Genomic DNA, 27,856 nt, shown 5'->3' on the forward strand with positions numbered 1-27,856 from the left:
CAGTGAAATATTGGATGAAACAGTTGTCTTGATATGAATGGCTTTAAAAGTCAGACCTGTTGTCTCTTTGAAGAACGAGGGGTAATCTTATTGAAATATGCAAGATCCTGAAAAGCATGATGAAGAAGTAGGCTGCTTCTACTAATCAGCTATACAATTAAAACATTGTTCTTCTGTAATTGAATCCTTGATTTCCTCACTTGCAGACCCCAGTCAGTTTGGATTGGCCACAACATCTCCTCCACAATCTCCATCAGCACAGCTGCACCACAAGGCTGTGTGCTTAATCCCCTGCTCTATTTGCAAGCTCAGCTCCAATGCCATACTTAAGTTTGCTAATGACACCACTGTCGTAGTTCAAATCAAAGGTGATGATGAATTAGCACATAGGAGGGATATTGCAAATCTGGCTGTGTGGTGAAACAACAATCTCTTTCCTATGGTGGGGGTATTCAGAATCAAAGGGCAGAGTCTGAAAACTGAGGGGCTACTTTTTAGAACAGAGGTAAAGGGGAATTTTTTTACTCAGAGTAGTGAATCTGTGGAATGCTCTGCCACAGACTGCTGTGGATCATGGATAGATTTAAGGCAGAAGTTGGTCATTTCCTGATCAGTCAGGGAATCAAAGGATATGCTAAATGTGGTTGAGTGGGGTCTGGGATCAGCCATGATGGAATGGCCGAGCAGATTCAATTGACTGAATGGACTAATTCTGCTCCCATGTCTTATGGTCTTACGAATGATGTTTGACACTTAATTGTGCCTGTGTAAGTAATCAGATTGAGTTAAACTGCTGCAGGATCCTGTTATATGTTAGATTGTTTCTGGCTTTTCTTGGCATTTTCTGCATTTATCATCTTGAATTATTGGCCTTTTATTATGTACCTTTAATTTTTTTTTTTGTTAACCACTTGGTTTTGTATTGCCACAAAGAACCTGTCAGTTTCTAGGAAAGGTCTCCAACTCTGAGCCAGATGTTCAAGATTTAGTTGTTGTCATCTAATCTGCTCAGTTCATGGGCATTTCTTCCATGAAGGGTCATATACTTTATACTTTATTGTTGCCAAACAATTGATACTAGAACGTACAATCATCACAGCGATACTTGATTCTGCTCTTCATGCTCCCTGGAGTACAAATCGATAGTAAATATTAAAAATTTAAATTATAAATCATAAATAGAAAATAGAAAAGGGAAAATAGAATCTCAAACTTGAACGTGGTGACATATATGTAGTCTGATAGATGTAGTTTGAACTTTGATTCTTGAAAGATCGTTGCTAATGAATGCCAACTCAATCTCTTCGGCCACCTCTTTCAGAACCATGGGATGTACATATGGGCCAGGTGATTTATCTAGCTTCAGACCATTCAGTTTCCCAAGCACATCCCCCCTAGAAATGGCAGCTTCACTTAATTCTGCCCCCTAACATTCTCAAACTTCTGGCATACCACTCTTTATACTTTTACTTTATACTTTATTGTCATCAAACAATTGGTACTAGAACGTACAATCATCACAGTGATATTTGATTCTGCGCTTCACACTCCCTGGATTACAAATATTAAATATTAAAAATAGTTAAAATTAGTAAATATTAAAAATTTAAATTATAAATCATAAACAGAAAATAGAAAAATGGGAAGTAAGGTAGTGCAAAATAAACAAGAGTCAGGTCCTGATATTTGGAGGGTACGGCCCAGATCCGGGTCAGGATCCGTTCAGTAGTCTTATCACAGTTGGAAACAAGCTGTTCCCAAATCTGGGAAGCACTCATGTCTTCCACTGTTAAGACTGATGCAAAATACTTACTCACTTCATCCACCATTTACTGATCCCCCATTACTACCTCTCGAGCATCATTTTCCAGCTGTCTGATATCTACTCTTGCCTCTCTTTTAGTCTTTATGCATCTGAAGACTTCTGGTATCCTCCATGATATTTTTGGCTAGCTTATCTTTCCTTCTTTATGACTTATTTTGGTTGCCTTCTGTTGATTTTTAAAGGTTTCCCAATCCTCTGCTGTGGACTGTGTTGCAAGTGGTGATGAATCATGTCACATACCTCATAGGTATCTTGTGACTGTCTTATGACCATGATGTAATTGAGTATCTTGTGAGCATGATGTGATTGAGAGTATCTTGTGAGCATAATGTAATTGTCTTGTGATGGAGGGGTGATGTAATCTTCCCAACAGTTTGGGGTCATATGATGTAATTTTCCCGCTGGTGTGAGGTCATGTCATGGCATGTTGCAACAGGTATATAAAGAGGAAACCCCTGTTGTCACACAGTTAGTTTGTCAGTTAATTCGTTAGTTTTGCTGCATATTCATCTCATGACGCAGTTTCATTTTAAAGTGGAGTTTGTACTTTCTGTTGTAAGGTACAAACACGTTGTACCGGCAGTTTTGCCAAACACTGCCAGTTCTTGTTTGTTGCACCTTTGATTTACCTTTACAGTGAACACCTTACCAAAGTATGGGAACCTGAAGGACTGAGTAAAGTTGGTGTCGTTCAGCGGTTTTATAAAGGATCAACCTTATTGAATCTTCATTCGGGAATACTGGCCTGAATCGGAGATAACCCCTGCAAGATCAGGAAGGTTTGTGCAGTGTTCACCCTCCAGGAAAAGGTCAGTTCCTTTAAGCCGTTTTATTTCCTTCATCATGAATTCTTTGGACAAGGCATCTCTCGGCTGGGATCAGCAGTAATGTCACGGCTTCGAAGAAATCAGTTTTCTGGGAAGTTTCACCTTACTGACTGTATAAATCACTTGGATTTTCGAATTTACCACTTTAAGACTGTGTTCGAATTTACCACTGTAAGAACTGTTCCAGAGTTTGGCTGTTTGTTAATTTCAGTATAGCAATTAACTTCCGGTTAAAAATAGTCGTTTGTTTACCTTTCACTATTGCTGAGTACAGCTTAATAAATTTTTATGTTTGTTTATAAAACCGGACTCAATTCTATATTCATTGTTGCTGACGACATAACAAAAATTGGGGACTCGTCCAGGATTTGTTCCGATTTTATGTTTAAGTGCTTGTTTGATTATCAATCTGATTTGGAAAAGGGGAAATACCTGACTCTTTTGTGTGATTGATCTGTGGGTGGTATTCGGCAGCAATGAATATTGATGACTTTATGGCATCACCAGACACGGCGGTATTAGCAAAGGTGAGAAAGGGTGATGTATCCAAGATTGCTAGAAGGTTGGACCTTAAGGGAATTTCGAAGGTTACAACAAAGCCAGTAATTCAGAGGAAAATAGCGGAACATTATATAAATTCGGGAAATTTTGATGAGGAGGTGTTAGATATGTTTTCAATGAGTAATCTAGAGATGCAATTACATATCAAACAGATAAAGTTGGAGTTATTTAAAGCAGAAGTAGCAGAAAGAGAAGCCAATAGGAAAAGGGAATTTGAAGAAAGAGAAGCAAATAAACAGAGGGAGTTTGAACTAGCGATGGAGACATTAAAGTGCAAGGATCAGTCCTCTGGTTCTAGGAAACCGTTTGTTGCTAGTTGGGAAGTTATATTGGCTCCTCCATTTAATGAGGCAGAAGAGATAAATATTTCCAGCATTTTGAAATTGTTACTCTGATTTGAGAGTTTCCAGTGATGTTACAAAGTGTAATTAAAGGTAAAGCACAACAAGTTTGTACAGCTTTAACTGCTGAGTAAGCACTTGATTATGATGTTGTGAAGCAGCATATACTGGAAGCGTATGAACTGGTTTGGAAACTTGTAGAGAAAGATTCAGAAATTTGAAATCCGTGGACAAAACTTACGTGGAACTTGCCTACGATAAATCTGTGTGTTTTGAGCGATTGGTTTCCTCTAAAAATATGAATGGGGAGTATAATAAATTAAAAGAGTTGATTTTAATGGAGGAATTTAAAAGGTGCGTCCCTGTTGAAGTAAGGACATACTTAAATGAGAGGGACACTGCTACATCGCAGGAGTCTGCTAAATTAGCAGATGAGTATGCTTTTCCATAAGAGTAAATTTCCTCTGGGTAGAACTTTTAAAAGGAAAAATAGCACAGACAGTCAAGTTAAACCAGAAATTAAATTAGAAGTTAGTGAGAAAGGTAAGGATGAAGGGAAATATGTGAAGGAAAGACATTTTGGTCTTATTTGTAATTATTGTAAGAAACCTGGTCAAGTAATAGCTAACTCTTCCGACTGAAGAAGAAGGAGAAGGAAGCAGTCCCAGATGCTTGTGTGCAACATATTTAAAAACCTGTAAATCCACAGGGTTCGATAAATACAAATGAAGCTTTGTTAGAGTCTGACCAAGTTAAGAGGGGATATGTTCATTTTATAACCGAAGGATTTGTATCCTTGAAAGAGGGATCCACGCCAATAAAAATCCTTAGGGATATTGGAGCTTCTCAGTCACTTATGTTAGACAGTATTCTAAAGTTTAGTGATGAGTCTGACATTGGTGAGGTAAACTATATATGAGGTGTTGAGAGTGCCCTTATGCCTGTACATTTGCGGTCAGGGTAAATTTAAGGTCAGGGTTAGTTACAAGACCTGTTAAAGTAGGACTACAATCCAGTTTACCCGTGAATGATGTTTCTCTATTTTGAGGGAATGACTTAGCAGATGGACAAGTTTTTCCTGAAGTATATTTGGCTATTAAGCCCATCTCTGATGAACCAAAGATAGGTTCTAACATGGATTCCTCCTGTGTTGTAACCTGAGCTATGGCCAAAAAGATTGCTGAGGTGACTGGGTCTGTGCGCGACGAGGCTGCTACCCATAACCGCTCACCTCGGGATTCGAAACTTGAGGATTTGTCAGAAACTTTCTTACCTTCATTGTTTGATCAAAACTCTTGTAGTAAGTCTGACCATGAAGATTTGTCTCTATCTCGGAGGGAGATGATAGCAGAGCAGAGTAGAGACCCTGAGATATTCAAGTTAAAAGAACAAGCTCTCGCAGATAGTGAAATTGAGAAGGTGCCAGTAGGATATTATTTCAAGAGTGGAGTTTTAATGAGGAGGTGGAGATCACCTACAATTCCTGCCAGTGAGGAATGGAAGATTTTTCACCAGGGAGTATTTCCTGAAGATTATCGGAATGAGATTTTAACTTTGGCTCGTAGTAAGCCCTTGGGTGACCATCAAGGTGTGAAGAAAACTGCGAACAAGGTTTTTAAACATTTTTACTGACCTGGTTTAAGAAAAGATGCTGAACTTGTCATACTTGTCAGATTGTGAGTAAACCTAATCATGTTACTCCAGTGGCCCCATTGCAACCTATTCCAGCATTTGGTGAACCGTTTTCCAAAATTATAGAAACATAAAAACATAGAAAATAGGTGGAGGAGTAGGCCATTCGGCCCTTCGAGCCTGCACCGCCATTTATTATGATCATGGCTGATCATCCAACTCAGAACCCCGCCCCAGCCTTCCCTCCATACCTCCTGATCCCCGTAGCCACAAGGGCCATATCTAACTCCCTCTTAAATATAGCCAATGAACTGGCCTCAATTGTTTCCTGTGGCAGAGAATTCCACAGATTCACCACTCTCTGTGTGAAGAAGTTTTTCCTAATCTCGGTCCTAAAAGGCTTCCCCTTTATCGTCAAACTGTGGCCCCTTGTTCTGGACTTCCCCAACATCGGGAACAATCTTCCTGCATCTAGCCTGTCCTATCCCCTTAGGATTTTATACGTTTCAATCAGATCCCCCCTCAATCATCTAAATTCCAACGAGTACAAGCCCAGTTCATCCAGTCTTTCTTCATATGAAAGACCTGCCATCCCAGGAATCAATCTGGTGAACCTTCTTTGGACTCCCTCTATGGCAAGGATGTCTTTGCTCAGATTAAGGGACCAAAACTGCACACAATACTCCAGGTGTGGTCTCACCAAGGCCTTGTACAACTGCAGTAGTACCTCCCTGCTCCTGTACTCGAATCCTCTCGCTATAAATGCCAGCATACCAGTCGCCTTTTTCACCGCCTGCTGTACCTGCATGCCCACTTTCAATGACTGGTGTATAATGACACCCAGGTCTTGTTGCACCTCCCCTTTTCCTAATCGGCCACCATTCAGATAATAATCTGTTTTCCTATTTTTGCCACCAAAGTGGATAACTTCACATTTATCCACATTAAATTGCATCTGCCATGAATTTGCCCACTCACCCAACCTATCCAGGTCACTCTGCATCCTCTTAGCATCCTCCTCACAGCTAACACTGCCACCCAGCTTCGTGTCAACCGCAAACTTGGAGATGCTGCATTTAATTCCCTCATCCAAGTCATTAATATATATTGTAAACAACTGGGGTCCCAGCACTGAGCCTTGCGGTACCCCGCTAGTCACCGCCAGCCATTCTGAAAAGGTTCCGTTTATTCCCACTCTTTGCTTCCTGTCTGCTAACCAATTCTCCATCCACATCAATACCTTACCCCCAATACCGTGTGCTTTAAGCTTGCACACTAATCTCCTGCGTGGGACCTTGTCAAAAGCCTTTTGAAAATCCAAATATACCACATCCACTGGTTCTCCCCTATCCACTCTACTAGTTACATCCTCAAAAAATTCTATGAGATTCATCAGACATGATTTTCCTTTCACAAATCCATGCTGACTTTGTCCGATGATTTCACCGCTTTCCAAATGTGCTGTTATCACATCTTTGATAACTGACTCCAGCAGTTTCCCCACCACCGACGTTAGGCTAACCAGTCTATAATTCCTCGGTTTCTCTCTCCCTCCTTTTTTAAAAAGTGGGGTTACATTAGCCACCCTCCAATCCTCAGGAACTAGTCCAGAATCTAACGAGTTTTGAAAAATTATCACTAATGCATCCACTATTTCTTGGGCTACTTATTGTAGATTGTGTAGGCCCATTGCCAAAAAATAAAGCTGGCTATCAATATTTACTGACCATCATGTGCACAGTGTCTAGGTTTCCAGAGGCAATACCACTCAGGAATGTAATAGCTAAAACTGTAATAAAGGCTCTTATAAAATTCTTTACTTATTTTGGGTTGGCTAAGAAAATACAATCTGATCAAGATAGTAATTTTATGTTTGGATTGTTCCAGCAGACTGTTTATAGACTGGTAGCAATGCAGATAACCTCGTCTGCATACCATCCAGAATTGCAAGGAGCATTGGAGAGGTTCCATTCTACCCTCAAAACCATGATTAGGAAGTATTGTGTGGAAAATGAAAAGGATTGGGATGAGGGTGTACACTTACTTCTATTTGCAGTATGGGAGTCAGTCAGGAATCCTTAGGTTTTAGTCGTTTTGAACTTTTGTTTGGGCATAGAGTTCGAGGACCTTTGGCATTGTTAAAAGAACAGTGGATTAATAAAGATGTACGTACTAATTTGCTGGATTATGTTTTGAAATTTGAGAAAAGATTGCATAAAGCTTGTAGCTTAGCCAGGGAAAATTTAAAATCGGCTCAGGAGAAAATGAAAAATTGGTATGATAAGGAAGCTAGAATGAGGTCATTTAAGCCTGGAGATAAGGTGCTGGTTCCTTTCTCCTCTAACTTAGAGTGTGTCTGCCTCCCTGTAGCTTCTATCTATCTCCTCCTCATTCTCCCTTATGAGCCAAAAGTCATTGAGCAGCAGATCCAGTACCTTAACACATTCTCCGAGGAGCTGCTGCTCGGTGCACCTCGTGCAGATGTGGCTATCTGGGAGGCTGATAGATGAAACAGGATCCTTGGGCAGATCAGACTTGATCATGTTGAATAGTGGAGCAGCCCTGAGGTCCAGGTAGTCTTCTCTTGTTCCTGTTTTCTTGTGTCCCTGTACTACAGTTTAATCTTGACAAACCTTGAGTCCTCGAAACTTTCCACAAGACCATTTCATGACCAGAAGTGCTAGCATGATGGAAGATAAATAGCTTAGGAAAAATTGTGTTAGAATATTCAATTGGACTAATAAATCACTGATGCTTGAAAATTAAGAGATTTAATAACATTTCAAAAGTTCTTTTGAAGCAGAAGTTTGCTAGACTTGAACTAGACTTGAATTTAATAAAGCAATAGACCACTTGAACATAAATCTGCTAACAGTAATGTTGATGGCTAACAAAATGGCAACATTTCTCCATGTTCAAAGAAACTCACACAGGCACTTCCTCTCCACAGTAGGAAGTTTGGAAGCTGAATGCTCGCACCTTAGATTAGATTAGATTAGATTATGAGGACACTCAGTCCTCGTTTATTGTCATTTAGAAATGCATGCATTAAGAAATGATACAATGTTCCTCCAGTATGATATCACAGAAACACAGGACAGACCAAGACTAAAACTGACAAAAAACACATAATTATAACATATAGTTACAACAGTGCAAAGCAATACTGTAATTTGATAAAAAGCAGACCATGGTCACGGTAAAAAAAAGTCTCAAAGTCCCGATAGCCCATCATCTCACACAGATGGTAGAAGGGAAAAACCCTCCCTGCCATGAACCTCCAAATGCCGCAAACTTGCTGATGCAGCACCCTGGAAGCACCCGACCACAGCTGACTCTGAGTCCGTCCGAAAACATTGAGCCTCCGACCAGCCCTCCGACACCGAGCACTGAGGACTGCCAAGCGCTTTGACCCCGCCCCGGCTGCCGAGAAACAAGTAAAGCCAAGGACTCAGGGCCTTCTCCTCCAGAGATTCAGGATCACACAGTAGCAGTGGCAGCAAAGCAGGCATTTCAGAAGTTTCACCAGATGTTCCTCCATGCTCTCATGTCTGTCTGCATCGAATCAGGATTGTGCCTGGCACCCTACTTGACAGATAACAGATATACTTGCATGGACAATCTCAACATTTGTGTGGCATTTGTGTGGCATCTATAGTAGAACTCATAGCGCCAGGCACCTGGCTTCAATCCTAACCCTGTGGTCTGTGGATAGATTACACAATCATTTTCTACTGCATGGGTTTCCTCTGGATGGTCCCCATCTTAAAGACAATAGGTTGGTTGATAGGTAAATTATCCACTGGTGCATAGGTGAATGGTAGATATCTGTGAGAAGACAATGAGAGTAAATAAGGTGAGGTACCGGAGGATTGGAGGATAGCTAATGTTCCACTGTTTAAGAAAGGCTCTAAAAATAAACCAGGACATTATCGGCTAGTAAGACTGACATCAGCAGAGAGAAGGTTATTGGAAGGTTTTCTAAGGGACTGTATATACAGTATGAGTATTTGTATGGTGATGGACTGATTAGAGATGGTCAGCATGGCTTTGTGCCTGGTAGCTCATGTATAATCAATCTTACAGAGGTTTTTGAGGAAGTTACCTAGAACGTTGATGAAAGCAAAGCAGCAGATGCTGTCTACGTGGATTTTAGCAAGGTATTTGACAAGGTCCACATAGGAGGTTGATCAAGAATGTCAAGTCTCTCGGCATTCAAGATGAGGTAAATTAGATTAGGTATTGGCTTTGTGAGAGAAACCAAAGAGTGGCAATAGATGGTTGCCTCTCTGACTGGAGGCCTGAGACTAGTGCTGTCCATTGTTGTCTCTCATCTATATCAACAATATGGTTGATAATGTGTTGAACTGGATCAGCAAATTTGCGGATGACATCAAGATTGGGGATATGGTGGACAGTGGGGAGGACTATCTGAGTTTACAGTGGGATCTGGACCAGATGGAAAAAAAAAAGCTGAAAAATGGTAGATGGAATTGAATGCAGACAAGTGTGAGGTGTTGTGCTTTGGCAGGACCAAACAGATGGGTCTTACACAGTGAATTGTCGGGCACTGAGGAGTGTTGCAAAACAAAAGGATCTGGGAATACAGGTCCATAATTCATTGAGAGTGGTGTCACAGGTAGACAAGGTTGTGAAAAATGCTTTGGGCACAATGGCCTTCATAAATCAAAGTATTGACTACAGGAGATGGGATGTTGTGTTGAAGTCGTATAAGACATTGCTGATGCCTAATTTGGAGTATTGTGTGCAGTTTTGGTCACCTACCTACAGGAAAGATGTACAGAGAAAATTTAGAAGGATGTTGCTGGAACTGGAGGCCCAGAGTTATAAGGCAAGATTGAATAGGTTAGAATTTTATTCCTTGGAATGTAAATGCTTGAGGGGAGATTTGATAGAGGCATATAAAATTATGAGGTGTAATATTTTTTTCCACAGGTTGGGTGGGACTGCAAATAGAAGTTAAGAGTGGCAGGTGGGAAGTTTAAGGGAACCATGAGGGGAAGCTTCTTCACTCAGAGGGTCATGAAAGTATGGAATGAGCTATCAGCACAAATGGTGCATGTGAGCTAGATTTCAAAGTTTAAGAGAAGTTTGGATAGGTACATGGATGGTAGGAGTAAGGAGGATTATGGTCCAGTGCAGGTGGATTGGAGTAGGTCGTTTAAATTGTTCGGCATGGTCTAGATGGGCTGAAGGGCCAGTTTCTGTGCTGTACTTTTCTATGACTCTATCTCGGTAGAATAAAATACTGGATTAAGGTAGGATTAGTGTAAATTGGTGGTTGATGGTTTGTCAGACATTTTGTGCCGAAGTGCCTGCTTCCATGCTGTATCTCTCTATGACTCCATTAATAGATCCGAGTCCTGCTTTGCTATTGTCGCTGGGCAAATTGAAAATTGACATCAGTTTCACTACCCTGAGTGAGCCACAACAGGCAGGCGATAGCCAGTGTAGGGGGTTACTTTTTATATGTCACTGCGTAGTCTAATTAAAATGGCTTCTTTGTTATGTTATAATTGAAGTGGCTTCTTTGTTATGTTACCTGCTGAGAAAGTCCTCCCACTAGCGGTTTGGTTGGATCATGTTACTGATAAGAATGTGTTACAAACCAATTGGGATAGTTGTTATGCTTTCGGTGTGTCTGTAAGATATTGTGATGCGCGAGTTTTCTGGGAGAAGACGGGAGAGAGAGACAGAGGATGGACCAGGTGCTGTGAGTTCACTAGCGGGGTCGGAACCTGAGCAGGAGGCCAAGGTCTAGGGTGTTCAGCGAGGAGAGGGGATGGAGACGGATTTGTGTGGAGCGTCTGGTTGACCACCGTTGTTGGTCCCAGGTGGCAGGTCGAGGTGGCCCGAGGGGATCGCAGAGTGAAGAAGGAGGGTCCTGAGCTCCAACTGTTTGTGCATGAAGAGATTGAACTTTGATAAGTGTGGTGCCTTTTATTTTCCTTTTATATTTTATTCTCTATTAATTATATGGTTCCAGTAATATCTATAAACTATAAATCATTTAATTGTATCTGGTGTATTGTCTGTTATTTGGCAGGGTGGGGTACATCACACAGCATCCACACAAACTAATTACCCAGTTTGGCGGGGCCGAGGCTGTTTCCCTAGACGACAGCGAGCTGAACGACCCTGAGGCTGGCCAGATAAAAGAACGAGGTAATGTGCACTTCCTCCGTCTGATACATGAAAGAGATACACATATAGGACTCATCGTTCCCCGCAGATCCCAGAATAGAAGCAATTTCCCTTCAGTAGTAGGCAAAACAGAAGAAAAGGGTACAGTAATGCCCTCCATGAGCAGCCAATGTGCATTGATCCCCGAGGCTATGCATGAGTGACTCTAAATTCCCTATCACTGCATGAAGGTGAAAGCTGATGGAATTGTTTTTATTACCACACAATTCTCATTAGTTGCTAATGAATTTAGTTGTAAACTGGTGTTCACTTAGTGACACAGAAGCAGAATTTAATCTGGATTAGCGAGTTGTGGACATGGGAGTTACATGATGAAATTAAGAAGTTTCTCAAACACACCAATTTCCAGATTTAGTGAAGCTGAATAAGGTCAGGTCTGCCAATCTTCTCCCAGGAGCCAGGCTAGCATTTTAAACATTTTTAAGTGGTTGAAAGTCTTTGATTTAACCTTTATCTAAAACCTCAATCAAGTTAGCCAAATATTGTGTGACGCTAATTTTAAAATTGCATAGTTTTACATAAATTAACTCCTAATCTCCAAAGTAACAATTATATTTCTCTGAGATTATTGTTGCTACAGGATTTCCGAGATCATTGACTCTTTATCTTTCTCCATAGATGCTGCATGACCTACTGAGTTCCGCCAGCAATTTCCGCATATTTCCTAGAACTGCTGTCAAGGCAATTGCCTGAAAATATAGGGCTTAATTGCCTCATTTTTGATCCAAATGAGGTGTCAAATATTTTAATTATTAACCTTCTATACAATCTATCTCCATACTTTGTCGGTAGAGGAATTCTCACTTAAAAATCATAATTTCTCACAGCTCTTCCTAGTTCTAATAATGACATAATTGTTAATCCCATCATACTCATAATTCATTGAAAATTTGATGATATTAGTTTATTGCTTGTTAAAAAATTGTTTTCCGAAGTCAGGGGACATCATTGAATCTGGTGAACTGAGGGAGACCTTGTTGAAATTCTAGCCAGTGTCTCGGTGCTGCTGTCAGACTTGTCTCACTGAATGTGTATCCAGTAGAGGGAGCAATGAATTTTGCTGCACTCCAGATTGTATCTATTCAGTAGTCGTGAATGAGTGGTTTTGTGTATGAAAGTCTGTAGATTGATACCCATTTAAATAATTAAATCCTAAACAGATAATTTCCTGTTTATGATACCTTGCTAGGTCAGACTTGCCAGCAAGAGTAATAGATTTTTGTTTGGGCAATTGTTTAAACGGTTCTTCCTTAGGATTTCACTGGGTAAGGGGTTTTGTTGCTCAGCCTGTAGATGATAATTGGCTCCTCCATTTGATAGCCAATTTTATTTAACGTCATTCTGTTAAGGTTATCTTAGAGTTCTATTTTTAGTTGCAAATTACTACTTTCACATGTAATTTACTGGATGTCAGTTCTCTTCAATTATAAAAATAGATCTTGAGTTATCCAGTGAAGACTGTCTCTGTTCCCCACCGAGCCAGGAAATCAGAATCCAGCTGTTGTCAATTCTCATCTGTTCTACAGACAAACTATTCTAATTATGGGCAAGTCCCTGGCCGAGGCAAAATTCTTTCAACGACGTACAACAATGACAGTGTTACAGAAGTGCTATATTTAAAAGCTGTGCATGACCAGAATAGTTGTTACTTAATACTGCTTACCAGAATGAAAGATAGGTTTGGATTCATCGCGCACAGATAACACATTTTCCTCACATCAAACGTACACTTCATATGCACAAAATACTGGAGGAGCTCAGCAGACCAAGCAGCATCTATGGTAAAGAGTAAACAGTAGACATTTTTTGCTGTGACCCTTCATTAGAACTTCTGATGAAGGGTCTCAGCCCAAAATGTCGACAGTTTACTCTTTTCCACAGAAGATGCCTGGCTTGCTGAGTTCCTCCAGCATTTTATGCGTGTTGCTTTGATTTCAAACGTCTGCGTGTTTAGATATTTGACATGTATTTTGCTAATTACTTCAGTTAGTCATATAATTTAAACAATTCATCTCATTGAGATTAGTGGAGCATTTCAATCCAAACCCCGAAGTAATTCCTCTAAAGATACTTGAAATTTATCACCTGTTTTTCTAGTGAGTCTGGTTGTAGTTGGTGACTGAGTCCAGGGCCTGAGTTTTTAGTTCCTTGTAGGTTCAGCAGTTTCGTTGAACAGCAGTTAATGCGATCACTTTACAATACCAGTGATCGCCAGTCAGAGTTCACTTCCTGCTGCTGCCTGTAAAGAATTTCTACGATTTTCCTGTGACCATGTGGGTTTCCTCCGGGTGCCTTGGTTTCCTCCCACACTCCAAAGATGTGTGGTTAGGTTTAGTGAGTTGTAGGCCTCAGAAGCATTGTTGGTGTTAGAAGCGTAGTGACTTTTGCGGGCAGGCCAGCATAATCCTTGCTGATGTGATTTGACACAAATGATGCATTTCACTGTTTTGATATACACATACTTGCTGGAGTTTAGAAGAATGAGAGGGGGATCTTACGAATCTTAGGGAAACCTATCGAATATTGAAAGGTCTGTACGGAGTGAATGTGGAGAGGATGTTTCCTATTGTGGGTGAGTTTAGGACCAGAGGGCACAGTCTCAGAATAGGGAGATGTCCCTTGAGAACAGAAATGAGAAGGAACTTCTTTAGCCAGAGGGTGGTGAATCTGTGGAATTTATTGCCACAGACAACTGTGGAGGCCAAGTGGACTGTGGGTATATTCAAAGCTGAGGTTGATAGTTTCTTGATTAGTCAAGGTGTCTAAGGTTATGGGAAATGAGCAGGAGAATGAGGTTGAGAGGGATAATGAATCAGCCATGATGGAATGGTGGAGCAGACTTGATAGGCTGGGTGGCCTAATTCTGCTCCTATGTCTTATGGCCCTATGGTCTTATGATCTTTTATTTTGCTGCTTTCCCACCTGTGCGTAGATGTTAGTGAGTTTGGACAGAAAATCTTTTCCTACGAACAGGGTGTCATTGTTGCTGCTGAATTCTGCACTATTCTTCCACCACCTGATCTCTCAGTTGTCTTGTAAGTTCAGCTGTTTTGTGTTTGTGAAAAGTCCAAAGGGGCTCTTGGTTAACCGTGATTGGAGCGTTTTAAAAACCAGAACTCAACAAGTAAGACTTCATTAAAATTGTTGGATGCACACTTAATCTGAAGTTACTACATTATTGACAATCTAACATATGCACTGTCTGCTCATTCCAGGTGTTACATGGAGCTACAGATGCAAAAGAATTCTTCAGTAAAGAGATGGAAATATAGCAACCTGAACTTCACACAATATTCTATGGGATGTTTTACCCATGGCTTGTACAATTTGACAGTTCTGTGGGAGAAAACACCTTGTCAATGAGAGGGGTCAGAGGAGAATGGCCGGACTGGTTCAAGCTGACAGGAAAGTGACAGTAACTCAAACAAACATGCATTACAACAGTGGTGTGACAAAGAGCATCTCTGAATGCACAACACATCAAGCCTTGAAGAGGATGGGCTACAGCAGCAGAAGACCACAGATATACACATAGTGATGACTTTATTAGGTACAAAAGACACCTGATAAAGTGGCCACTGAGTGTAAGGTTTCATAAATCATTGGACTTGCGCAATTGGGCATTTCTTTAATTTTAAATTCCCTTTTTAGTCTGAACTAGTTCTTCCTTCATTTCTTCTGACATCTCCTCTATAGTGATATGCAGCAGACAGTGTCTGCATAACTAAACCAGGATGATCCCATTGAATGAACAGTTTATAATGAGATTTTATATAGTTCGACCCTCATGAATATTGCAGGCAAAATGATGTACAGCTCCCTTCCAAATTATTTTGAACAGTGAAGAAAATTTATTTCCTTTATGCATTTGCTCCTGGCAGGCAGCATTAGTAAAATTAACCTTTAGGTTAGGAGATAGAAATAAAGTAGTTAAGGGAGTTAAAAAAAGAATATGAAGCAATGTTGTACTGCATTTACATAAAAATTATACAGTGTCTAGAAACAACAATAAACTTGTTATAACTGTGTTGCTTCTGTGCAGAAACACAATTTTATCTGCAATTTAATAGATCAGTGGCTTCAAAAGTACAGCATCTATTCAACATGATGCTTTTGAAAATGCCAAAGGCTCAGATATTGTTTTCAGCTTCAGCTTGTGTATAATACAAATTACAAAGTGACTTTCTCTGTGTTATTGGGAAGCACACAAGCAGTGTCACAGTCCCTCGGGATGTGTGAGATGCTGTCCATTCCTCATTCTGCAGCGCTCTTCTATAAGCAAATTCAGAGTCCTGACTGACAGGTGATGTATGATCAAAGGATGACTTGGCAATTTGCTAGGCACAATGCTGGATTTGTTCCTCTTTGTGATGGTGAGATTGCAATACCATCGAAGCTGTCTTAGTGAGTTTCTGCAAAGGATCTTGTGACACATACAAATCTTGGTGGTGCTGGTGATGAACAATATGGACATTAAGAGCAAAGTGGAGCTACTGACTTAGTATACTTCTCTGTTTGGGACTTTATCAAAAGTGTTGAGTGTTGGTGAAGCTAGATCTCTTCCTGACTAGTGCTTTGGTTATTTCCTTGTATTCCAGGTTTGATCTGGTAGTTTTGTAGAGCCAGAATTGAGATTTACATTGTAAAATGCTTGTTCTAATAATTTGCCTTTTTCAGATTCTGGTCAATGATGGCCTTTCCCACTGACCATTTGCAAGAGTAGAATGGATTATGATAGATTTTATTATGTTCAAATTGCCTCAAATTTTGGTAGAAACTTCACAGAAATGAATAAATCTTAATGCCTTTATTTTTTTTATTCTCTTTGCTGCATGAAGCAAATTGGCCATTGACAAGTTAAATTTATTACTGATACATTGATTTGCAGGGGTCTGATCTGGAATCGGCATCCCAGACGCTGATCACAAAGGCAACATTTCTCAATCCATGGATCCCGCGTTGTTCCTTTGGATTAGAAGCTAGCGAAAATGGCTACATTGTTTAAGAAAGGAAGGAGATAAAAGAGGATAGAAAAACAAAGGTAAATCAGAAGTAAGGAAAATGACAGGAATCTGTGGTGGAAGATGAACTGAACTCAATGTCACTAAGACCAAAGAACTCATTGTGGACTTCAGAAAGGGTAAGACAAGGGAACACACAAGTCCTCATGGAGGGATCAGAAGTGGAAAGAATGAGCAACTTCAAGTTTCTGGGTGTCAATATCTCTGAGGATCTGTCCTGGACCCAACAAATCGATGCAGCTACAAGGAAAGCACAACAGCAGCTATATTTCATTCGGAGATTGAAGAGATTTGGTACAGTTTGCCACCACAAGGTATTCACAAATTTCTACAGATGTCTCGTGGAGAGCATTCTCACTGGCTGAATCAGCATCTGGTATGGGGAGGGGGGACAGTGCTACTGCACTGATTCAAACTAACCTGCAGAGCTGTAAACTTAGTCAGCTCAATCATGGGCACTGGTCTCCAGGGCAACTTCGAGGACCGATGCCTGAAAGACGTGGCATCCGTCGTTAAGGACCCCCATCACCAGGTCATGCCTTGTTCTCATTGCTGCCATTCGGAAGGAAGTACAGAAGCCTGAAGAATGATTCAGGAACAGCTTCTTCCACTCTGCCATCTGATTTCTGAATGCATTCAGAAATGAACGCATTGACACTACATCACCACATCCATCATCTTATTTTTACTATGAAACTTCCTACCTACCTATATCCATGACGCCTCACACCGCTTGATCTTTTCAAGGATTTCAAGTTCCCAGGCCCCCATCTTAATTTTACTATGGATGTCCATTCCATTACACCTCCATCCTTTACCAGGAAGGCCTCAAAACTCTTTGTTTTTTTCTCTGGACACCAGACCTAATTAGTTTCCCTCAACCACCAACTCCTCTGCCTCACAGAACTTGTCCTCACTCTCAATAATTTCTCCTTTGGCTCCTCCTACTTCCTTCAAACAAAAGGTGTCGCCATGGGCACTTGCATGGATCCCAGCTGTGCCTGCCTGTTTGTCCGCAATGCTCGGAACAGTCTATGTTCCAAGCCTACACTGGTGACCACCCTGCACTTTTCCTACGTTACATCAACAGTTGCATTGGTGCTGCTTCCTGCACCCATGACTTCATCCACTTTGCTTCCAACTTCCACCTTGCCCTCAAATTTATCTGGTCCCATTTCTGACATCTTCCTTCCCCTTCTCGATCTCACTGTCTCTATCTCTGGAGACAGCTTATCCACCGATGTCTATTACAAACTTACAGACTCTCACAGCTACCTGGTCTACACCTTGTCCCACCCTACTACTTGTAAAAGCACCATCCTTTTCTCTCAATTCTTCCAGCTCCACCACATCTGCTCTCAGGATGAAGTTTTTCATTCTAGAACAAAGGAGATGTCGTCCTTTTTCAAAGAAAGATGCTTCCCTTCCTCCACCATCAACACTGCCCTCAACAGCATCTGTTCTATTTCATGTACATCTGTTTTTACCCCATCCTCCCACCACCCCAGCAGGAATAAGTTTCCTCTTGTCCTCACCTACCACCTCACCAGCCTCCATGTCCAGTACATAATTCTCCAAAACTTCGGCCACCTCCAATGGGATTCCAGCACCAAGCACATCTTTCCTTCCCACCCCCCACTTTCTGCTTTCTGCAGGGATCGCTCGCTACGCGACTCCCTTGTCCATTCATCCTTCCTGGCACTTATCCTTGCAAGCGGAACAAGTGCTACACCTGCCCCTGCACCACCTCCCTCACTACCATCAAGGGCCCGAAACATTCCTTGCAGGTGAGGCAACACTTCACCTGTGAGTCTGTTGGAGACATTTACTGCATATGGTGTTCCCAGTGTGACCTCCTGTGCATTGGTGAGACTGGACATAGATGCTCAGTGAAGCTGTCTCCCAATCTACGCTCCATCCACCAGAATAAGTGGGATCTCCTAGTAGCCACCCATTTTAATTCCACTTCCAATTCCCATTCCAATATGTCCATCCATGGCCTCCTCACTGTTGTGATGAGGTCACATTCAGGTTGGAGGAACAACACCTTATATTCCGTCTGGGTAGTCTCCAAACTGATGGCATCGACATCGATTTCTCAAACTTCTTGTAATACCTCCCTCCCCGTTCTCCATTTCCCATCCCTATTCCCTCTCTCACCTCATCTCCGTGCCCACCCATTGGCTCCCTCTGGTGTTCCTTCCTCCTTCTTCTGTCTTCCATCGCGTTCTGTCTCTTTCACCAATCAACTTCAGGTCTTTACTTCATCCCTGCCCCTCCAGGTTTCACCTATCATCTGGTGTTTCTCTCTTCCCTTCCCCCACTTTTTAAATCTACTCCTCAGCCTTTTTTCCTCCAGTACTGCTGAAGGGTTTCAGCCCGTAGCGTAGACTCTACTTTTTCCTATGGATGCTGCCTGGTCTGCTGAGTTCCTCCACCATTTTGTGCGTGTCACTATTTTTTATTTCTATTTCTACATTACTTACTTAATTTAATGATATGTATTTTTTCACTATAATTCCTATTATTATGTATTGCATTGTAATGCTGATTTCATGACCTATGCCGGTGATATTAAACCTGATTTAGAAACATAGAAACATAGAAAATAGGTGGAGGAGTAGGCCATTCGGCCCTTCGAGCCTGCACCGCCATTTATTATGATCATGGCTGATCATCCAACTCAGAACCCAGCCTTCCCTCCATACCCCCTGACCCCTGTAGCCACAAGGGCCATATCTAACTTCCTTTTAAACATAGCTAATGAACTGGCCTCAACAGTTTGCTGTGGCAGAGAATTCCACAGATTCACCACTCTCTGTGTGAAGAAGTTTTTCCTAATCTCGGTCCTAAAAGGCTTCCCCTCTATCCTCAAACTGTGACCCCTCGTTCTGGACCTCCCCAACATCGGGAACAATCTTCCCGCATCTAGCCTGTCCAATCCCTTTAGGATCTTATACGTTTCAATCAGATCCCCCCTCAATCTTCTAAATTCCAACGAGTACAAGCCCAGTTCATCCAGTCTTTCTTCATATGAAAGACCTGCCATCCCAGGAATCAATCTGGTGAACCTTCTTTGTACTCCCTCTATGGCAAAGATGTCTTTCCTCAGATTAGGGGACCAAAACTGCACACAATACTCCAGGTGTGGTCTCACCAAGGCCTTGTACAACTGCAGTAGTACCTCCCTGCTCCTGTACTCGAATCCTCTCGCTATAAATGCCAGCATACCGTTCGCCTTTTTCACCACCTGCTGTACCTGCATGCCCACTTTCAATGACTGGTGTATAATGACACCCAGGTCTCGTTGCACCTCCCCTTTTCCTAATCGGCCACCATTCAGATAATAATCTGTTTTCCTATTTTTGCCACCAAAGTGGATAACTTCACATTTATCCACATTAAATTGCATCTGCCATGAGTTTGCCCACTCACCCAACCTATCCAAGTCACCCTGCATCCTCTTAGCATCCTCCTCACAGCTAACACTGCCACCCAGCTTCGTGTCATCCGCAAACTTGGAGATGCTGCATTTAATTCCCTCATCCAAGTCATTAATATATATTGTAAAGAACTGGGGTCCCAGCACTGAGCCTTGCGGTACCCCACTAGTCACCGCCTGCCATTCTGAAAAGGTCCCGTTTATTCCCACTCTTTGCTTCCTGTCTGCTAACCAATTCTCCACCCACACCAATACCTTACCCCCAATACCGTGTGCTTTAAGTTTGCACACTAATCTCCTGTGTGGGACCTTGTCAAAAGCCTTTTGAAAATCCAAATATACCACATCCACTGGTTCTCCCCTATCCACTCTACTAGTTACATCCTCAAAAAATTCTATGAGATTCGTCAGACATGATTTTCCTTTCACAAATCCATGCTGACTTTGTCCAATCATTTCACCGCTTTCCAAATGTGCTGTTATCACATCCTTGATAACTGACTCCAGCAGTTTCCCCACCACCGACGTTAGGCTAACCGGCCTATAATTCCCCGGTTTCTCTCTCCCTCCTTTTTTAAAAAGTGGGGTTACATTAGCCACCCTCCAATCCTCAGGAACTAGTCCAGAATCTAACGAGTTTTGAAAAATTATCACTAATGCATCCACTATTTCTTGGGCTACTTCCTTAAGCACTCTGGGATGCAGACCATCTGGCGCTGGGGATTTATCTGCCTTCAATCCCTTCAATTTACCTAACACCACTTCCCTACTAACATGTATTTCGCTCAGTTCCTCCATCTCACTGGACCCTCTGTCCCTTACTATTTCTGGAAGATTATTTATGTCCTCCTTAGTGAAGACAGAACCAAAGTAATTATTCAATTGGTCTGCCATGTCCTTGCTCCCCATAATCAATTTACCTGTTTCTGTTTGCAGGGGACCTACATTTGTCTTTATCAGTCTTTTCCTTTTTACATATCTATAAAAGCTTTTACAGTCCATTTTTATGTTCTCTGCCAGTTTTCTCTCATAATCTTTTTTCCCCTTCCTAATTAAGCCCTTTGTCCTCCTCTGCTGAACTCTGAATTTCTCCCAGTCCTCAGGTGAGCCACTTTCTCTGGCTAATTTGTATGCTACTTCTTTGGAATTGATACTATCCCTAATTTCTCTTGTCAGCCACGGGTGCACTACCTTCCTTGATTTATTCTTTTGCCAAACTGGGATGAACAATTGTTGTAGTTCATCCATGCAACCTTTAAATGCCTGCCATTGCATATCCACAGTTAATCCTTTAAGTGTCATTTGCCAGTCTATCTTAGCTAATTCACGACTCATACCTTCAAAGTTACCCCTCTTTAAGTTCAGAACCTATGTTTCTGAATTAACTACGTCACTCTCCATGTTAATGAAGAATTCCACCATATTATGGTCACTCTTACCCAAGGGGCCTCTCACGACAAGATCGCTAATTAACCCTTCCTCATTGCTCAAAACCCAGTCCAGAATAGCCTGCTCTCTAGTCGGTTCCTCGACATGTTGGTTCAAAAAACCATCCCGCATACATTCCAAGAAATCCTCTTCCTCAGCACCTTTACCAATTTGGTTCACCCAGTCTACATGTAGATTGAAGTCACCCATTATAACTGCTGTTCCTTTATTGCACACATTTCTAATTTCCTGTTTAATACCATCTCCGACCTCACTACTACTGTTAGGTGGCCTGTACACAACTCCCACCAGCGTCTTCTGCCCCTTAGTGTTACGCAGCTCTACCCATATCGATTCCACATCTTCCTGGCTTATGTCCTTCCTTTCTATTGCGTTAATCTCTTTTTTAACCAGCAACGCCACCCCACCTCCCCTTCCTTCATGTCTATCCCTCCTGAATATTGAATATCCCTGAACGTTGAGCTCCCATCCCTGGTCACCCTGGAGCCATGTCTCTGTGATCCCAACTATATCATAATCATTAATAACAATCTGCACTTTCAATTCATCCACCTTATTACGAATGCTCCTTGCATTGACACATAAAGCCTTCAGGCGCTCTTTTACAACTCTCTTAGCCCTTTTTAATGCTTGCCCTGGATTTGTCGGCCTGCCACTTTTACTTTTCCCCTTAGTACTTTTTGCTTCTACCCTCACTTTACACCCCTCTGTCTCTCTGCACTGGTTCCCATCCCTCTGTTGTGAACTAACCTCCTCACACCTAGCCTCTTTAATTTGATTCCCACCCCCCAACCATTCTAGTTTAAAGTCACCTCAGTAGCCCCCGCTAATCTCCCTGCCAGGATATTGGTCCCCCTAGGATTTAAGTGTAACCCGTCCTTTTTGTACAGGTCACACCTGCGCCAAAAGAGGTCCCAATGATCCAAAAACTTGAATCCCTGCCCCCTGCTCCAATCCCTCAGCCACGCATTTATCCTCCACCTCATCGCATTCCTACTTTCACTGTCGCGTGGCACAGGCAGTAATCCCGAGATTACTACCTTTGCGGTTCTTTTTCTCAACTCCCTTCCTAGCTCCCTATATTCTTCTTTCAGGACCTCATCCCTTTTCCTACCTATTTCATTGGTACCTATATGTACCAGGACCTCTGGCTCTTCACCCTCCCACTTCAGGATATCTTGGACACGATCAGAAATATCCCGGACCCTGGCACCAGGGAGGGAAACTACCATCCGAGTCTCTGGACTGCGTCCACAGAATCGCCTATCTGACCCCCTTACTATCGAGTCCCCTATCACAACTGCCCTCCTCTTCCTTGCCCTACCCTTCTGAGCTACAGGGCCAGACTCTGTGCCGGAGGCAGGGCCACTGTCGCTTCCCCCGGGTAAGCTGTCCCCTCCAACAGTACTCAAACAGGAGTACCTGTTGTTAAGGGGCACAGCCGCCGGGGTACTCCCCATCACCTGCCTTTTCCCCTTCCCCCTCCTAACCGTGACCCCACTTGTCTGCCTCCCGTGGCCCCGGCGTGACCACCTGCCTTCCACTCCTCTCTATCACCTCCTCGCTCTCCCTGACCAGACGAAGGTCATCGAGCTGCAGCTCCAGTTCCGTAACGCGGTCCCTTAGGAGCTGCATCTCGATGCACTTGGCGCAGATGTAGACGTCCGGGAGGCTTGGAGACTCCAGGGCCTCCCACATCCGACACCGAGAACAGCAAACTGCCCTCACAGTCATAATGCCCCTGTCCTCAAATAGCAACAGAAAATGAATGTCAAACCTTCCTCGCCTCGCCCGCTTCCGCCTAAGCCCGTTGAGCCGAAGCCCTTAAGTCTTCACTCTGCTCCCGGCTCACTCCGCCGCCCGCAAACTACGCTGCCCGCTCTCTGAGGCTCTGTTCCTTTTAAATCTGCCGCGCTGATTTGTTCAAATTAGCATGGATTTATGAAAATAAATGTTTGGCTAATCTGGAGGATTTAGCTCATAGAATAGACCAGGAGAAACCAACAGGTGTGGAGCATTTGGATTCTCAAAATGATTTCAATAAGGTTTTAAAAAAAGAGGTGGGTTCAAAGTGTGAGAACACACAGAATTGGGGTAATATACGGACATGCAATTGGAATTTGTTACTGAACACACACACAGGTACTTCTTAACATAGCAAGCTGTAACTAATAAGCAATGCAGGGGTCAATGAAGTGGGGTCCAGTTATTTACAGTATCTGAATAGAAATGGCAGTTAATGAAACGTCAGGACAGGAGCCAGGGTTCAGAGTGTACAGTTGAAGATCAGCAATCTCTAAGATCAAGTCGCAGGGTCTGAGGAGATGGGAGATCAGAGATCTCAGTGCTTGAGACATAGGTGCTGAGGAGATCGATTATCTCGGAGGTCAAGTTGCAGGTGCTGAGGAGATCAGAGATCTCAGTGGTCAAGTTGCAGGTGCTGAGGAGACCAGAGATCTCAGAAGTCGAGTCGAAGGGTGTGAGGAGATCAGAGATCTCAGTGCTTGAGTCGCAGGTGCTGAGGAGATCAGAGATCTCAGTGGTCAAGTCGCAGGTGCTGAGGAGATCAGAGATCTCAGTGGTCGAGTCGCAGGTTCTGAGGAGATCAGAGATCTCAGTGGTCAAGTTGCAGGTGCTGAGGAGATCAGAGATCTGAGGTCGTGCCACAGGTGCTGAAGAGATCAGCAATCTCAGAGAATGCTGTGCAGGTGCTAAGGAGATCAGAGAATTGTATGGGCAGGTGGAACGAGTGCTGGATTGTGACGTCTAGATTGTGACATCGAAAGGTCATCTTATTTCATTCAGGTACTGTTCACTGGTCCTATAACAGCTGATTTATGGAAGTTGCTCTTGAGCCTGAAGTCTGTGCAAACTCAGAAGACAAAGCCCGAAAGATAATCTAGTTCTGGGGTCAAGGCACAAAGATCAAATACATTTCTTTGTACCTAGAATACACTGAAACTCTGGTAATCTGTCAAAGTGCGGACTTTAATGCTAGACTAGCAGATTTTATAGAGTATTGGATGTTATTCCTACGAATACCCCAACACTGTTTTCATTAGTTATTTTAGATATTGCACGTTATTATAATACTTTTTCCAATAAAACTCTAAAGTGACCCCAGGAACTGGGGTTCCAATGAGTTAAAAGTGAGCACTTCAATTAGGAAGCCAGATGCTAAACCACTGGGAATTCTGAATGATCTGTCAGTGGAACCAAAGAGTTGACTAAGGACTTCAGGAAGAGGAAATCAGGAGAACACACACATGTCCTCATTGAGGGATCAACAGTTGAAAGGGTGCGCAGCTTCAAGTTCCTGGGCAGCAACATCTCAGAGTACCTATCGTGGACCTGACAGATTGAAAATTCTACAAAAAGTAGGGAATACAGCTCAATTCTTCATGGGGGAAGTCCTCCCCACCAATGAGCTACACAGAGGCAGCTGCAGTAAAGCAGCATCCGTCGTCAGGGACTACTACCACCCAGGTCATGCTCTTTTCTCACTGCTACCATCAGAAAGAAGGTACAGGAGCCTCAGGATCTTCACCAACAGGTTCAGGAGCAGTTATTATCCCTCAACCATCAGGCTCTGGAGCAGTTATTATCCCTCAACCATCAGGCTCTTTAACTAGAGGGGATAACTTCTCTCAACTTCACACTGAACTGTTCCCATAATCTATGGACTCACTTTCAAAGGCACTTCATCTCATGTTCTTGATGGTTATTGTTTATTTGTTTTCTCTTTTGTATTTGTGAAGTTTATTTCCTTTTTATATTAGTTATTTGTCTATACTGTTGGGTGCAGGCTTTCATTGACTCTATTGTGTTTTTCGGACGCTGTGTATGCCCACAAGAAAATGAATTTCAGGCTTGTAGATGGTGATATATATGTACTTTAAACTTTGATGTAGTCCTGAAGAAGGCATGCCAATGGTTATACTTCATTCCGAGTTTGATCAGATTTGATATGTCACCAAGGACTCAAGCTAAGTTCTACAATGTACCAGAGTGACATCCTGACTGTTTGTATCACTACCTGAAATGGAAACTCCAATTTTCAGGCCCAAATGATGCTGCAAAGGGTTGTAGGTTCATCCAGCCCCTCCATGGGGACAACACTCCCTATCTTGAAAGGCCAGTGCATCAGGAAGGCAACATCCGTCATTAAGCCCTTCATCAGCTGAGACATGCCCTCCTCTCATTACTACCATCAGAGAGGAGGTACAGGAGCCTAAGGACCCACACTCAACATTTTCCTCTCTGCCATTAAATGTTTGAACAGTCTATAAACCAATGGACTCTACCCCACTATTCAGCTTTTACACTATTTATTTATTTTAGTGATTCTTTTTTGGCCTTGCATTGTTCTGCTGCCATAAAATAACAAATTTCATGACATATGTCAGTAATAATAAGCCTGATTCTGACTATTTAAGTTTTGCTTTTATATGGAAGAATGTGAGACTGATGACTTTGACTTCACATCAGAAATACAAGAGACTGTGGAGTGTAAATTCTGAATCTGGGGCAAGAACGCAACTGCTGGAGGATCTCAGCAAATCAATTGGCATTTGTGGATGCAACTGGATGGGCTGCATTTCCAGTAGGAACCCTGCGTCAGAACTGATCTGTTAGCTATTCCTTTGTCTCCACAGATGCTGATTGGCTCAGAGTTTCTCCAAAAGCTTTTTCTCGTGATTCAGAGAATCAGTGATGTTTTTTACTGATTGGCTAGTATTGCTGTTCAAAATGACCAAGGTGTGTATATACACAAAACACTGAAAGCCACTACCAGCTTGGAATGAAAATGTGTTAGTCTTTACTATGGAAGCACTGAATTATAGGAAGGAGATCTTACCACAATTGCATCAACATGATACAGTTTTGATCTCTTCAATTGAGATAGGATGTGCAGGTTATAAAGGGACTGCAGCAAAGATGCATTAGATTGGAGCTAGCTGGGAAACATGGCAGATGGAATGTAATGCAGACGAGTGTGACATATTGCACTTTAGGAGGATCAGCCACGGTAGGACTTACAGAGTGAACCACAGGGCACCTGGAATGAGAGATCTCATTCTTATATGATTTGACAGGTTAGAAATATCTATTAGCTTTATTTCTAAGTTTCAGGCTATTTAGAATTGAGAATGAGTAGAAAATTAATTCTCTCAGGCTAGTGAATCTTTGGAATTTTCTACCTTAGAGAACAGAGGTGTCTCAGTGATTCAGTTAATTTAAAAGAAAGATTGATAGAGTTTGAGATATAATGAGAAACAAGGATCACGATTACAAAAGAGGGAAGTAGAAGTGAGGAAGAATATCAGCTGGATTTCTAATGAATGACAGGACAGGCTTGAGGGATTGAGTGGTATAGACCAGTTTTTAACCTATGCTCATGATCTTGGTTGAATAACAAACTGGTGGAAATTATCAATTTTAATGGCATGCACTTGTTCTGAAAAATTATTTTTCAAAATGTGTAAGAATAGAATCTCAGATTACTAATGCTGGGATAGATTGTTTCAGTAGTGCTAACTGAATGTGACAATCTCCCTTCTGTAAATCATTGACTTCAGTTGGAAAAGGATACAATAAATCTAATTACTTAGTGTAACATCTAATAGACCTGTGGACATTACGTACCACAAAGGGATCAATATTCATTTATAACAATATATTCAATACTTAAAAATTTGCAAAGTTATTAATTCTTGCTCAATCCAAACCGTATCAAGCTTTTGCTAAGGTTTTCAGTTTTGTTAATGGATATTGAGAGAATTTTTCCTAAATTGTAAAAGTCTTTAGTGCTCATCAATCAGACATCATTTTCATTTTGATTATTTGGTGTTTTATTGATCCAATGAGTCTGGTAGAAATATAATTGACAATCCTTTGATCCTGCAAAGAATCTCATCCTATCTGTATCTCAGAGAATGTGACATCACCTCAACCTACCTCTGTTTTCTCATATGTAACATCCTGGTTCACATTTTTACTGCTACGCTGTATGTATTTCATTATAGTAGTTCTATAAGAACGGTCTGTTCTGTTTTCAGCCTGTTTGGGTTATTATGGAATATAAGGGATGCTGAGGAATGTGTGTCATCCAATTAGGTTGGTCTTGGTTTTATTTTGTTTGGCAGGAGATGAAGAGAGAAGACACTGGAGAGAACTGGTCATAGGATTCGATCCGGTGGGGGACCAGGCGCCAAGATCGACTGAGGATCAGAGAATATGAATTTTGGAAAGAGTTGAGCTCCAACTAGTGCGCATTTGGCTGTTTAATTATAATAGGCCTTTTTTGTTTTTTTTCCCCCTCTTTCTTTTCTTTACTAACTCTTTAGTTAAGATTCAAAAATATAATTCCTTTAATCGTATGCAGTGTGCTGTCTGTTGTTTCTTGGCACTGAGTTGTAATAGGGTAGCAAACTACACAGCATCTACACAAACCGGGGTTTGGGGTGGAAGAGCTGTCTCAATCTCACAGGTTTGGAGGGAACAGAGTGTGTCTTCCTCACACGTATGCAGCC

General features: G+C 42.0%; 1 long non-coding RNA gene across 2 annotated transcripts; it reads left to right on the forward strand.

The window, feature by feature from the left end:
• Nucleotides 1-2,323: 2,323 nt before the first annotated feature.
• On the forward strand, nucleotides 2,324-27,594 carry LOC134351279 (uncharacterized). Of its 2 annotated transcripts, XR_010019113.1 has the most exons (4): nucleotides 2,324-2,823; nucleotides 11,254-11,372; nucleotides 25,979-26,081; nucleotides 27,470-27,594. It is a non-coding gene; the product is annotated as an uncharacterized LOC134351279 (long non-coding RNA). The 2 variants fall into 2 exon arrangements; XR_010019114.1 differs by lacking the exon at nucleotides 25,979-26,081 and having other exon boundaries at nucleotides 27,470-27,589.
• Nucleotides 27,595-27,856: the final 262 nt, after the last annotated feature.

This window comes from Mobula hypostoma, chromosome 9 (assembly GCF_963921235.1).
Source record: "Mobula hypostoma chromosome 9, sMobHyp1.1, whole genome shotgun sequence".
Lineage (NCBI taxonomy): Eukaryota > Metazoa > Chordata > Chondrichthyes > Myliobatiformes > Myliobatidae > Mobula > Mobula hypostoma.